We start from the raw sequence: 14,396 nt of genomic DNA, 5'->3' as shown, positions 1-14,396 counted from the left end.
GAAATGAATGGAGCTAGCATAGATGTAAGTGCTGTGTGAGAAAGAGGAAAAATGAATAAAAATAAATACTCTAAAAGAGAGACAATTTTGAATTCTTCTAAAATGTTTATATTTTGCCATTTTTAATCTTCAGTAAAATGATTTATGATTAAATAGTCTTAAAACACAGTGATTCATAATTAATATTCAGTCAATGACTGTAGAAGTATAAGCATACTTTTCCAAACACCTAAAGATATATTATTTATAAGTAATTTAAAAATTCAGGCATATTTTAAAGATCTGAACTTGAGAAATAAAAACAATAATTTATATTCTTGCTTATTATGATTATTATAATTACCTGAATCTGATAAAATTCTATCTTCTGTCTTCTTTTTAAGAAATAGCTTGGATAAAAGAAAATACGTAAAGTACAATTTTAGACTTACAGGTGATACAATGCAGTAGATAAGGACACAGCCTACAGAGCCACAGTACCTGGGTTTATAGTTGATTTCTGTCACATATTACCTGTAGACTCTAAGTGACTTAAGGCTGTGTTCCTCAATTTTCTTAACTACAGAATGACTAATAGTACCTACCACATAGCGACAACCCTATAAAAAATAAATGTATTGATCCACGTAAAGCCCTTAAAACCATATCTGGCAGAAAGTAAGAAACAGACAAAATTTTCCTTCTATCAATGAACACAGCCAAATGAACCTGGAACAATTGAATGTTTCATTTGTTCCACATAATGTAGAAATGGTTTATGTCACATTGGTATAGCCAATGCAAATTCAGAGTGTGTAAACTACAGAATCAAATGGTGAGGGAAAAAAAAACGAAAAACCTGCCATACACAGCCCATTTGAAAGCCTTGTTATCTAAGTTGCTCCCCATGAGATAAACTTGAATTTTACTTTATTCTTATATTTTATTTTATTATTTTATCTTTTGTCTAAAGGAATTTGTAATTCTGTGATGAGGTGAGTATGGGGAGAAGAAATGGGAGATGGATATATATGTAAAGGAAATCTGGATATCTGAAATATTTGATTTCCAATGAATCCTATTAGCTCATATAGAGAAAGATGTCATTTGAACTAGTACTTTGAAGAGACACAGTTGTAAGAACATTATCATAAAACAATTTTATTTTGGTCCTTGATTACCTTTTAAAACATAACCAATGGGTACTGGATTTCCTCTGCTGCTGGATGAAATCTTAGGTGCACCTCATGAATTTTCCTATCACTGAAGCTAAAACAAAACAAAACAAAAAAATAACAAACAAAATACTATAGCTACTTTGAAAACAACTATAATATTAAAATATTAAAAATTCCAAATATGAATTAAAATGGACTCTCCTCACTCAAAACAGGATGTTGTAGAGAAGAAGCTTGCTGTCCAGGAAAGTTATATGACTGGAGTTATTCTTGTTAACCAAAGAGTTTCACTCTTCCAGAGATGGTATGTAAGAAGAGAGTCAGTGAGGCAGTCAATTTCTCGTCTGGCTGATACTGTCATGAACTGGGGCCAGAACTTTTATCAGTATTTACTGAAGGAGTTACTATTGTGGCTGAGTGGTAATGAACCCAACTAGTTTCCATGAGGACACTGGTTCGATCCCTGGCCTTGCTCAGTGGGTTAAGGATCTGGCTTTGCTGCGAACTGTTGTGTAGAGAGAGCAGACATGGCTCGGATCTTAGGTTGCTGTGGCTGTGACATAGGCCAGCAGTTGTAGCTCCCATTCAACCCCTAGCCTGGGAACTTCCACATGCCACAGGTGAAAAGAAAAAAAAGTACTTATTGGATTTGGAGAGCATTTCAATTTGTCTCTGATGGATATGCTTCCCCTTCACCAGCTATTCCACAATGCTGGTAATATTTAACCTACAATTTCCTTCATGAAGATGAGTGCATCTCCATTTGGTCCTTTCAGTGGCATGCAGAAGTACCCCAGGCCAGGGATCAAAGCCACACCACAGCAGTAACCACAACCACAGCAGTGACTACACTGGATCCTTAACACACAGAGCCACTAGGGAACTCCAGCGTGTCTCTGTTTTGATTGTCCATTCCTTACTTCCCCAGCTACTCAGAATCCAGACATACCTCTGTTTCTCCCTGCTATGATTTGTTTTCACTTAGGAAGGCTCTCTTGGAGAGGTCCTAAATCAATACTACAATTATTTGGTGTGTTTGTATTATGGCCTACATTCAATCCATGGAAAAACCTTAACAGCCCTGCTCTGACTGAAAACAGGTATTTCTAAATTATACCCCTATTTTGTTTATCTCATACCATTTTGATTATTATTCATAACTTAGATACCAATTCGCTTTGTACTCTAAACTTCACTGTCTTTGTACTGAGTTCTTCAAGTGATCTCCTTAAGAACCTTCTCTTTTGTGAGAGGATGTATCTTGCCAGTGGGGAAGGGTAAGATTTCACAGCATCACTCTATCCAAAGAAATCCTCTTAAAAAAATCCTCTCCATGGCTCTCTTTTTTTTTTTTATTATAGAAGTAATTCAGCATTTTTGTAAAAAAAAAAAAATGACTAGTTGCACTCTTCATTCCTGCAGTAAGACATCCTATTAGTCACTTAAATCTGCCCTACTCAGTGTGGGAGGGGAATACCAATGGCCTGAACAACAGGCCATTGAAAGCCATCTCAAAGGCTGGCTACAGTCTTGTTCCCTTTAATTACCAAACACTGATGAACCTTGCATATGCAAAATAAACTCCCTCTCTTCCCCTACTCTGAAAAGTGTCATTCTGTGAAGATTCTAGAATCTATTATTCACATTAAATTTTATGTGTAACTCCTTAAGTATAATTCTTCTCAACCTGAAGACCTATATATCGAAAAGAAAACTTTTCTGTTTTTCTCAATACAAATACACACAGTATAACAAAGGAGACAGTCTAGGATACAACTACAGACATTCCTTTACAAAAGGAGGTGAGTGGTATGCAGTACCCAGGAATAAATATTCCTCAGTATTTTTAAAATCCTGCAAGGTCAATGTTGAATTTCCTTGAGTTTCAGTAATACACTTATCATTAAATGATTTTCCATGATTCTTGGCTCTGCCTTATGGATTTCAGAATTCTTGATTTCACCTCAAGTCATCCTCCCTATTTCTAGCAGAATAACCCTGTTTGCACCTGAGTCATTTTCTTAGCCTACTTTCTCTCTGTAAAAGTTTGAATTTCCAAAAACCTCTTTTGAGTTTTTACTCTGTCTCTTTTGGTCAAACTGGCACACTTTCTGCCAATATAATTCTCTTAAAGTTTTGTCTACTCATTTCTATTGAATTGTCTGTTTTCTCATTGGTTTGTGGCAGTTTTTTATATATTCTGCATAAAAATTTGTACCAGCTTTATGTATTACAAATACATTCTTCCACCATGTGGTTTGCCTCTTTAATCTTTTCATATATGTGTGTGTTTCATGTACATATTTTAATTACTGTGATACAACATAGCACTCTTCATGGTTAGCACTTTTTAAGATTAAGTATCTTTACTCGTTGTCAGGTTAATATTCTCCTATATAATTTTCTAGAGACATTTTTTACTTAACCACTTCTGGATCTAAAATCCCCTTAAAATGGATTAGAGGTCATTAGTCTCTTTTATCACTTACACCCTCAAACTGCATATACACATGATTTCTTTCATCAAGCAGAAAAAGTAGTGGAAGGGTAGTCCTGAGGATTCTGCAGTTCAGCAAGTGCCCAGGAAGGGCTGATAGTTCACTACCTCAGTTCTCTATGAATTAACACGTTCGAGGCCCCCTTACCTGTGTGCATGGGAGTAGCCTTTCCAAGTTCATTCCCCTGTTTACAATAATGGTGTCAGTGACTCTCAGTTTTGACTCCTTTTCTTCCCCAATAGTTATGTTTCCATGAAGTTTGATGGTGAGAACTGGAGAGCTAGATTTGTGGCAGAAGTAGTGGTTGTAGCAGGGATAAATTCTGTTGTCTCTTTACTAGTTCCTAAGGTAAGGGTCTTCTTAGAGCTGGGTACACATCATACACATCATCTTCTCCAGTCAGCTGTGTCTTAATTTCCATGGCAGAAGTTCTGCTTAGCCTATGGTCACAGGAGTAAAAGTGCAGTTACGTGAGTCAAAGAGGTTCTTTCTCTTACTCAAAAGCTTATCTGTTGAATATTAAATCTCAATACTACTGATAGGATACACTGAATTCTGAAATATTCTTTTATAGTATTTGTATATAAGAATAAAAAAGCAAAATCCATATTTTCAGGAATATAATGCATGGAAATTTTGAAGGAAAGTGATCAAAACCATAAAATAATATGAGTTTATTTTCAATAGCATTGTCTAGTAAATTGCAGAAACTATAGTAAAGAGATAATCTTTCAAGTGGGTGGACACATTTTTAAAAAGTCAAGGCAGGAATAACTTCTACTAGTATAACATATTAATGTGTCAGCCCTACATGGCATGTTGAGAATTTATTCTTTATTATGTAGTGTCGTCTATTCAAAATCATTCAATGAATCTTTCAGTTATTAATTGCACATGGGATTTGTTTTTGTGCTATGATAGCTCTTCTGGAAATGATGTTATAACACAGGCTATGTGAAAATTTACAAGGTGCTAATGAGCTTTCTTCAAACACCACAAATTATTTAAGTAACTTAATGCTGTTGTTATTTTTACAGTGTCAGAGGAGTTTTCACACTAATGTGAAGCAGCCACATAATTTATTTCTCTGTTTTCAAACTTTCAAGTATAAATCGAAAACATAAGCATAAAGTCAAAGAGAATGACATTTATTTCTTTCAAATGTTTATATTAAAATGTATTTTAATCCAGAGAATTATAATACAATAATATGATTGATTTTAATCATTAATCTGAAAACTTTTATTGCAGATTTGATTTAGGGCATGTGTAATGGGATGTTAGCACATTTAAACTGAATATTTAATTTATACTGATTTTGGTTTTATTCATTGTATTAAAGTTTCATCCACATGTATTTACTAGAAACCTCTCTGTGATAGCTATTTTCATTCTACTATACCTGAAGGTCAATTCTTATCCTTATGGAGATGTAAACATTGATTACTATCCGTTTCCTATTTTCTTAAGAAACTCTTAGTCCTAAGAGCTAATTTTAAGACCTAAAAATTTTAAGAGCTAATTTTAAGACCTAAGACCTAGGTCTAATTTTCAGTCATAAACAGGGCTAAGGACCAGAAGAGAAAGACAGGATATTTCAAAGGATAAGTGAGGTTGGGTTCTGAGTTTAGCACTAGCTTTAGACTCTTCAGATAATGGGAGATTTGCTTGTGCTGCTCAAAACAAAACCACTGGGAGAGTGGGAATATAGGGGAGGATGAGATTTCTAAGAACTATCTCACTGAGTGAAGAAAGCACCCAGTAAAAATGTAAAACCTAGACACAGTTAAATTCCCACCAGAGAAATAATTGAAAACAATTTAACACCAATCTTTTCAATGACTAAATTTCTAAAGTAGTATTCTACTTTTATGGCAGTTTATTTAATACTTTTTGAGAACAAGCCCTGGAGGCTATAAAACACAAGATTTAATTCTAGCTTCAGTGTGTTCTAGCTGCAAGATCTTGAAAAATTTATGCATACCCTAAACCTCAGTTGCCTCATCTCAGATGGGATTGCTAGCAATTCATATTTCCTAAAGTAATTTCTAGGTTTAAATTAGTTACTGAAAGTTAGTACTAAGTTAAGTGCATGACACAGATTTCAATTTCATGGAATTCTAATAATTAGCTTATTGTTTTTTCTAAATGATATATGACCTAGACCAGATGAGTAATAATATCAATGATACAAATAGTGATCTTTTATTGAGTTTAGAATATACGCTGAGAAAATCTCAATACTTTGTATAAGTTAAATCTTTCAAAAACTCTAAATAGACATAAATAAAGTGATGCTTAGAGAACCTAAATAACTGGAGTGAAGTTTCCAAACTAGGAAAAAATCCAAACAATGACTAATGCTTTAAGAGAGATTTGATTCTTAAGAGTCGTGGATGGCAATTAACGTGCTGAGTATTAGCAAGAACAAGTACTAGGTTCTACCTTAAATTATCATTTTTGAGTCTTGAAACTGCAGCTGCTTTATTTGTAAGTAAAGTGGATCCAGATCAAGTTTGGAGACAGTGAGTGCACTAATTGGCTTCTGATTTTAAAACCACAATTGCAAGCATATGTGCCTTGTACATTTCTGTTAGGGTTTTAGACATGTACCATAGGCTAGCACTTTGCCTTGACATTGCTGCTCTGCAAACAGATGGCAAATTCCTTGATGACTTTCAATTAAGTTCATTTTTTCAGAAGCATTTAAAGTATTAAGCATCCAGAAATTTTGGACACATGTACATGCAATATTATGGAGACAGGAAAATAAATTTTTCACAGTTTAGACTAAAGTTTAAGCAGATAGTTCCTGTACTGACATATTTTTTCTCTAAGGTTTTCACACTCAATTTCTCATTGTTTCTTTCACTTAGGCTGGCTTTAGTAAAGGCAGTTCTAATATATAGCATAGCTTTTATGTGACTAACTAACTGATTTCATAGCTGCAAATTGGCTGATGAAAAATTTATTTAAATATTGTATTCATACTTCAAAAGGAACATTTGTGCTTCCTTCAACAGTACATTTTAAAATCAAAAGACATGCACTGTTAACTTTGGATATTGGAGTTTGGAAGTTTATTTGACTTTAACCAAAAATTGTATTTTTGTATATAAACTCCATGAATTTCAATTCAGTAACTATATAAGGAGGGATACCAGGGAAAATTAAGAATGCTACCTCAATATCATATGCTAAGTAAATCTTTCTATCTCCTTCAGCTTTATTATTTTTCTTTTCAGTCATCTTTACTGATAAGAACTGACCACAAAATGTTCACCACCATAAGGAGGCTTCAAGGTTTTTGAGTTGAGTATCTTTCTTTCACAGGTTCAAAAAATAAAGATCAAGAAGGTTAATAGACATTTCCAAAATTACACAGATAATGGAAGAACTTAAACCTTGATCTGATTAAGGTTAACTGTTATTTCCATCACACATGAATTGTCCTTACTGACTGCCAATTACATAAACAACATTATAGTATATTACAATATTAAGAACCCCCCATAATCTATTGTATACCATGGACTAAAAAACATAGTAACATTCTATTCTGGGCCTCTATTTACTAGAAATAATTGGCAAAAAAGAATGACAGCAGATAATTTAGGAGGATATATAAATCAAACACATGTAGAACTGAACATGGATGGAAGTATGTATGTTTATACACACATACCCATACAAACCGTCACTTAGTATGGACTTTTATATGTGCAATGACTATACAAATACAGACACAGCTGCACCTGAAAAATCGTGAGAAGGCTGTGGAAGAAGTTTTGGTGTAAGAAAAACTAAGATATATACAATACTAATATTTAAGATCCATTAGTATTGATCCCTCACAGTTAAAGAATGTTTTATTATGGAAAGAGATTTTCCTTCTGGCTGAGACAGAAGGTAAAACATACTATATATATATATATATGTATATATTATATATATATATATATTTACACACTCAGTAGGGGCAGAAGTGTAATGCGTCCATGCTTCAGTGCTTTCAGTTCTAATATCAGACTCTTCTCAAATTGTACCTTATGGCATTCCTGCTCCATCCCCATCCTCAAATAACTATGATGTGTACCATTACCATTAATCTATTAGCTGTCTGGTCAAAATTTTGGAGAAAGTTTTAATTTATTTTGAAACATTTCAGATATAAAGAAAGTATAAAGAATGTAAAAATACCCTAACACCACTATTAACAAATAGAATTTAGAGTTAAATCTTTACTGATTGTATTCCTCTTCTACATAGGTGCTTAAATTTCTAAATTTGTGTTTAATATCCTCTTGCATTTCATTATATTTTACTAAATTTATCTGTACTCTGAACAACTGTGAACTAGACCTATTCATATCAACATAAATAAGCCTTAAAACTATTTTTAGGTAAAAATAAAACTATATAGCAGGTAAAATGCAGTGTATAAATAGTAATCATATGAACTTTCACTTAATTTCATCTCTATGTATCAATATTTTATATCTCCCTACGTCTTTCCTGGTTTATTATTTCATGTACCTGGCTAAACAACAGATCATATTTTATTTAATAAAAACTCTTTTCCTGCTTGCACTCACTAATAGAATCATATGAACTTGTTTCTATGACCTAGCAACAATGAGCAACACAGCCAATTACCATCTTAATTATTTCGGATTCCTCAGAAGAGGCTAATGTTTTTTTCCTCCTGTCTTCTGACACCTGATATTGTGCCATATCATCTAAAAATTTTATTTACCAAGATGCACATCACTTCTCAGTGTTTGGATATGTGTGTGTGTGTGTGTGTGTGTGTGTGTGTGTGCACATGTTTGTTTGTGTGTGTGTATATATGTTTTCATGTCACTCTCATCCACACTGGTTGTTTATTTTCTCTTCTTGCTGCTGACATTTTCCCTCTACCTGGCAGGAATATGCTGGTCTTTCAAATCTCAATCACCTGGTCTCTCTGCTGTACAAGTAATATATAGAATAATATCTCTTCGCCAGTAGCTTATGCCCCCTGGATATATTTTACCTAAGACTCACATCTTTTTATATGTATGAAATAAATATATTTTTCTATTAAATGAGCCACTTAACACTTTAACATAAAGATCTTCAAAAGGTGTGAAAGGCAGTGTGAATATAACCTTATTAATTTAGGTTGCTGCTGTTTCTCATCCTCTGTTTTTGCTACAAAAACAATCATTTTTCATTCCTATGTTATAAAAGAACATCTAGCATAGAGAGTAAAATGAACAATAAAATTAATTATGTATTCTGTGCAAAGATAGGAAGCAATAATAATTAAATTAGAAAAAAGGATACTACTGAATAGTTGATTCTAAAATCTCTGAAGAGATTTCCCATTAGAATTAAATAATATAAAATCCAAAGTTACCTCTAACCCTTATCAAAAGTCCCATTCTCTTGTGAGAGCAAAAACAATCACATCAGACACATATTGAGGAAATTTAATGAAGAGCAATGAAACAATTGAAGTGCTCTTGGTCATTAGGGTCAAGACTTTTGTGATTAGAAGCAAAAGCTATTATGCCTTGTTCCTAGTGTTGCTATTTAATGTCAGTTTATTGTAGGTGAGTGCATGTTATTCTGCTCATTTAAATTAGTCAAAGTTATATTTTGAAATGTGTAAATACAGATTCAACCTTGCGGAAATTTGCTAACAACATTAAAGGATCATATTTACAAGTAAGGAAGTTTTCATTTTACTGGTAGTGATAGACGTTCTTAAACATTTCTCATTACTATCCACATTTATGTTTAAATAAGAAATGAAGAGACTAGAGTTTACTAATTTTGAAAAATTATATATTTTAATAAATACTAAGAAAATAATTGCATTATATCAATAATCAGCTATTTCACTGGAATAAATTACATTTGCCTTCAACATGTCTGCATTTAAAATACTTTGAAGCCTCATAGGTATAGGGAATTAAGTGGTACAGACCATTACGTATAAAATAAGCTACAAGGATATATTGTATAACACAGGAAATTTAGCAAATATCTTATAGTAACTACAGGTGGAGTATAACATTTAAAACTTGTATGGTGTAGCAGCAGAAATGAATTCGACTAGGAACCATGAGGTTGCAGGTTCGATCCCTGGTCTTGCTCAGTGGGTTAAGGATCTGGTGTTGCCATGAGCTGTGGTGTAGGTCACAGACATGGGCTGAATCCTGCATTGCTGTGGCAGTGGCATAGGCCAGCAGCTGTAGCTTCAACTGGATCCTAGCCTGGAAACCTCCATATGCCGCAAGTTCAACCCTAAAAAGCAAAAAATAAAATAAAATAAAAAATAAAACTTGGGAATCACTATATTGGACACCCCTAACTTATATACTGTTGTACATCAACTACATTTCAATAAAAAATATTCCAAAGCCTCATTAAACACACACTCAACAAACAGATGGTACCTGCTTGGGCCTGTAATAAAGTTTGTTCTTTTTCCTTCATTTGAATAATTTGTTTCTCTTCTTTGACCTGAATTAATAATTTTTTCCAGTCATTTAGTTGCAAGAGTTCTGCAAGTGCCTATGTGAACAAGTAGTTCGAGGTCAGAACGTCACACCAGCAGAGCACGTGGACAGTTCTTTCTTTCACTGCATCTCTCCCCAGGAATATGACTGACCTTGACCTTCATTAGTAGTACTCACAGATGTATCTGAAGAAATGCAAAGTAAGATACATAATAATTGAGTAGAGAAGAAATGAAAGAATGAGCATGATATAGGTAAAGAAGGATAATTGTCATTAGTAAATGATACATACTATCCTTCAAATGTCATAAAAGGACTAGACAAAATTTTAACCAAGTTATGAACTACCAACTTTTCCTCTAATATCTAATTGTAAAGAACAATGTTGGTGTTTAATAATTCTGATAGTTTTAAAATAACAATTCTCAATGTTTATTAACACTTTCTCCCATCTCATGCACACACAAACATATGCCATCACACTGGCTTTTCTTAAAAAATACTACTTGAACACCAGCTCTGAATTTTTTTTCCTTTAAGTTCTTTTTATTGGTTTCATTAAGTTTATTATTTACACCATTATTTCTTACAATTAGTTAGGTGCTTAATTTGTTTTATTTTGTTTTTAATTACTCAATGAATTTTATTACATTTATAGTTGTACGATGATCATCACAACCCAATTTTAAGAAACTTATCAATGGAAAGTTGAGATATGAGTAATGTTAATGAGATGAGTGACCATACATAAAAAAATAAAATCAAGGAATTAATGTAATTTCACAGATATCTTTAAGATTGCCTCCTTTGCTTTTATACTATTTAATTTTTATCAGTAACTTAAAGAACATTGTAATCAATTTACAGATAACAAAGAGTAATACTTTAGATGAAAGGCTCGTAATCCAAAACTATCCTGGCAGATCAGAACACATGCCTAACATGACATGTTTATACTTAAAGGGAGTAATTATATAGCCTTGTTAGTAAAAGCCAATAGATAAGACCATAAAATACCTGAGAGCAATAATTTAAATAAATATATAATTATTTAATTGAATAAAATATATAATACAATTACTAATCTCACTAATTGGCAAGTACTATTAGGTATAAAAATACAAATTTGAGCTAAGGACAGAATTTTTCAAAATAAAAGTATTTTTATTGTATTTGAAATTTTTATTACCAAAAAGTGAGTTGGTATACTGAATGATGTTTTGCAGACACAAAATAATTCACCCAAGGAAGACAGTATGAAGGTGAAAGCAGATAAGATTAGAAAGCAAAGAATAGAAAATGGACATAATATAGAGAAAAACAATAAATGCAAGATTTGATCTTTGAAAAAAATAAAATAGAAAATTCTCTGGCTAGATTGAGCAAGAAACAAAGAGGAAAAGACACATAAATTTCTAAAAAAAGTATATCTTGCGTGTTATATCACAGAAAACCTGGATAACCCTACAAACTCTAAATAAATGGAAATATTCTTAATAAAACTCACAAGAAAAACACAAGGCCCAGGTGATTTTTAAAACAAAATGTGGCATATTGTTCCTGGAACATATCATTCTAAAGGTAGCCAAGATTTTCAAGATAATGTTTAAGAGGGTATACGAACCATCTCATTTAATTGTGCCAGATTCCCTTTATATCTAAAGGAGATAGAAACTTTATCAAGGAATATTATGGTCAATTTCTTCCTCAACAAAAAGTACAATATCTTTAATAAACTATAATGCTACATTCTAGTAATCTAAGTAATAGTTAATTCAAAGTTAAAAGTTGATTTTATCCTGGGAATGGACAAGGGTAGGTAAATAAATGAAATAAATAAATACCATTTAATGCATTAACATAGTAAATGTAATAAAAAACAGACCTGGCAGACTCAAATATCATCAAAGTCTGATGTGTCTTCCCAGTATTAAGAAAATCTTTAAAAACCTAGCAAACAAAGAAAACTTCTGTAATATGATGATTACCTACAGACTTACTGCACAATACCAATCTTAAAAAAATTGCAAAATTCTGGGAAAATACTTTTAAAGTAATGAATAATACAAGGGTCTTCACAATCATAGCTTATTTTAAACATTGTGATAATATTCCTAATTAGCATAATGAAATAAGCAAAATAAATGAATGGCCTAAAGATTAGAAAAGACAAAAAAGAATCATAATTTTTCTAAGATATGATGAACTATTGTAGAAAACTCAAAAGAACTCAAAAGTACTCTATTAGAAAATGAGACAAAGATCTGAATAGACGTAGCAGAAATACAGGTGACCAACAGGCATGTTTAAGAAAATGCCCCACATCACTAATCATCAGAGAAATACAATCAAAACCACCATGAGGTATCCCTCACACCTAAGAAAATGGCTATCACCAAAAGTCTAAGAACAACAAATGCTGGTGAGGAAATGGGGGAAAGAGAGCTCTAGTATGCTGTTGGTGGGATTATGAATTGGTGTAGCCGCAATGGAAAACTGTATGGTGTTTCCCCCCAAAATTAAAAATAGAACTACCACATGATCCAGGAATACAAATGAAAACACTAATTTGAAAAGATACATTCACTCCAATGTTCATAACAGCATTACTTACAGCAGCCAAGATATAAAAGCAACCTAACTGCCCACAGACATATGAATGGATAAAGAAGGTGTGATATCTATATACGATGGAATTTTATTTAGTAATAAAATCATGAAATTATGCCATTTGCAACAACATGGATGGGCCTAGAGAGTTTTATGCCAAGTGAAATAAATTAGACAGGAAAGACAAATATTCAATGCCACCACTTATATGTGGAATCTTAAAAATAAAACAAGTGAATGTATATAACAAAACAGTAACAGACTTACAGATATAGAGAACAAACTCGTGGTTACCAGTGGGGTGAGGACCGGAGAGAGAAGTGTGGGATAAAGAGATACAAACCACTATGTATAAAATGAATAATCAGTAAGAATATATTGTACAGCACAGGGAAATGCATTGGGGAAGTTTTTAGTTATTATTTCTTCAAGTAAGTTCCCTGTCACCCTGTCTCTTCTTCTCTCCATAGTTTGAATGTTGTTCCAGAGTTCTCTTAAATTATCCTCATTGTTAAAATTATTTTTTTTTTGTTCAGCTTAACTGATTTCCTCTACACTGTCCTTCAATTTGCTGATCTGTTTCTCTACATAATCTAATATGCTGTTGACTCCTTTAGTACCTATTTTTTCAGTTATTTTATTCTTTGGTTCCTCTTTATATTTTACAACTCTTTGCTAAAGTTCTCTCTGTGTTCATCCATTCTTCTCTCAAGTTCACTGACCATCTTTATGATCACTACCATGAACATTTTATGAGTAGATTGCTTATCTCTATTTTGTTTAGTTCTTCCTCTGGATTTTGTCTTGTTAATTTTTTGGCCTAATTCTCTGTGTTTATTTCTGCTATTAGGTTGGGTCTTGTGCCTTACCTCTCTCAGTCTTGGAGAAGTGACTTTATATAGGAGGTGTCCTATGGGGCCCAGAAGCATACTCATCTCTGATCACCACAGGTGCCCTCTCTAAAGGCTGTCTAGGCCTATCTGTTATGGCAGGGCCAACTACTGTGGGCACAGTGGTATACAGGGCTTGCCCCTGACCCATCTGGCTATCAGAGTGTACCTCTTGCAATAGCTACCATCACACTTATGGGAAGGGTCAGGTCCTGGTACAAGTGGCTGCAGGGCTTTAGGGGAGGAGGGCTTGTGCTCGTGTTCACCCACTGGTGAGTCCATGAGCCTCTGGAACTAATAGGCTAGGGGAGTATCCTTATAGTAGAATGAGCTCCCCCGAATGGCTGTTGTCTGCATCTATATCCCCAGGAGGAGGCTCCATTGCTTTCTGCCTCTCCTGGAGTCTCTTCAAGAATAGTCAGTCAGTCTGACTCAGGCTTCTTTCAAATTTCCACCTCTCTGCTAGACCTCAGAGTGTGTGAGATTTTGTGCATTCTTTAAGAGTGTCTCTGGCTGTCCCAAACACAAGCCTACTTACCTTCAAAGCTGTACATTCTGGGGGCTCATCTTTCCAGTGCAAGACCTCTGGGCTACGGAGCCCAGTGTAGGGCTTGGACCCTTGCTCTGTTAAGAGAACCTCTGCACTTGTGAATATCCTCCCATTTTGGGGTCATCTACCAGAGGTGTGGGTCTTGACTACATTACCTCTCTACCTCTCCTACCCGTATCCCT

The 14,396-nt window shown here is 33.6% G+C and overlaps 1 long non-coding RNA gene across 1 annotated transcript; it reads right to left on the bottom strand.

Moving 5' to 3' along the window:
- Window positions 1,161–10,534, bottom strand: LOC102163689. Its single transcript, XR_002346788.1, has 3 exons — window positions 10,102–10,534; window positions 3,803–4,095; window positions 1,161–1,248 (listed from the first exon to the last, which is right to left on the bottom strand). It is a non-coding gene; the product is annotated as an uncharacterized LOC102163689 (long non-coding RNA).

The sequence above is a fragment of the Sus scrofa genome, chromosome 8 (genome assembly GCF_000003025.6).
Source record: "Sus scrofa isolate TJ Tabasco breed Duroc chromosome 8, Sscrofa11.1, whole genome shotgun sequence".
NCBI classification, from domain to species: domain Eukaryota; kingdom Metazoa; phylum Chordata; class Mammalia; order Artiodactyla; family Suidae; genus Sus; species Sus scrofa.
This window is presented reverse-complemented; position numbering and strand designations above follow the sequence as displayed.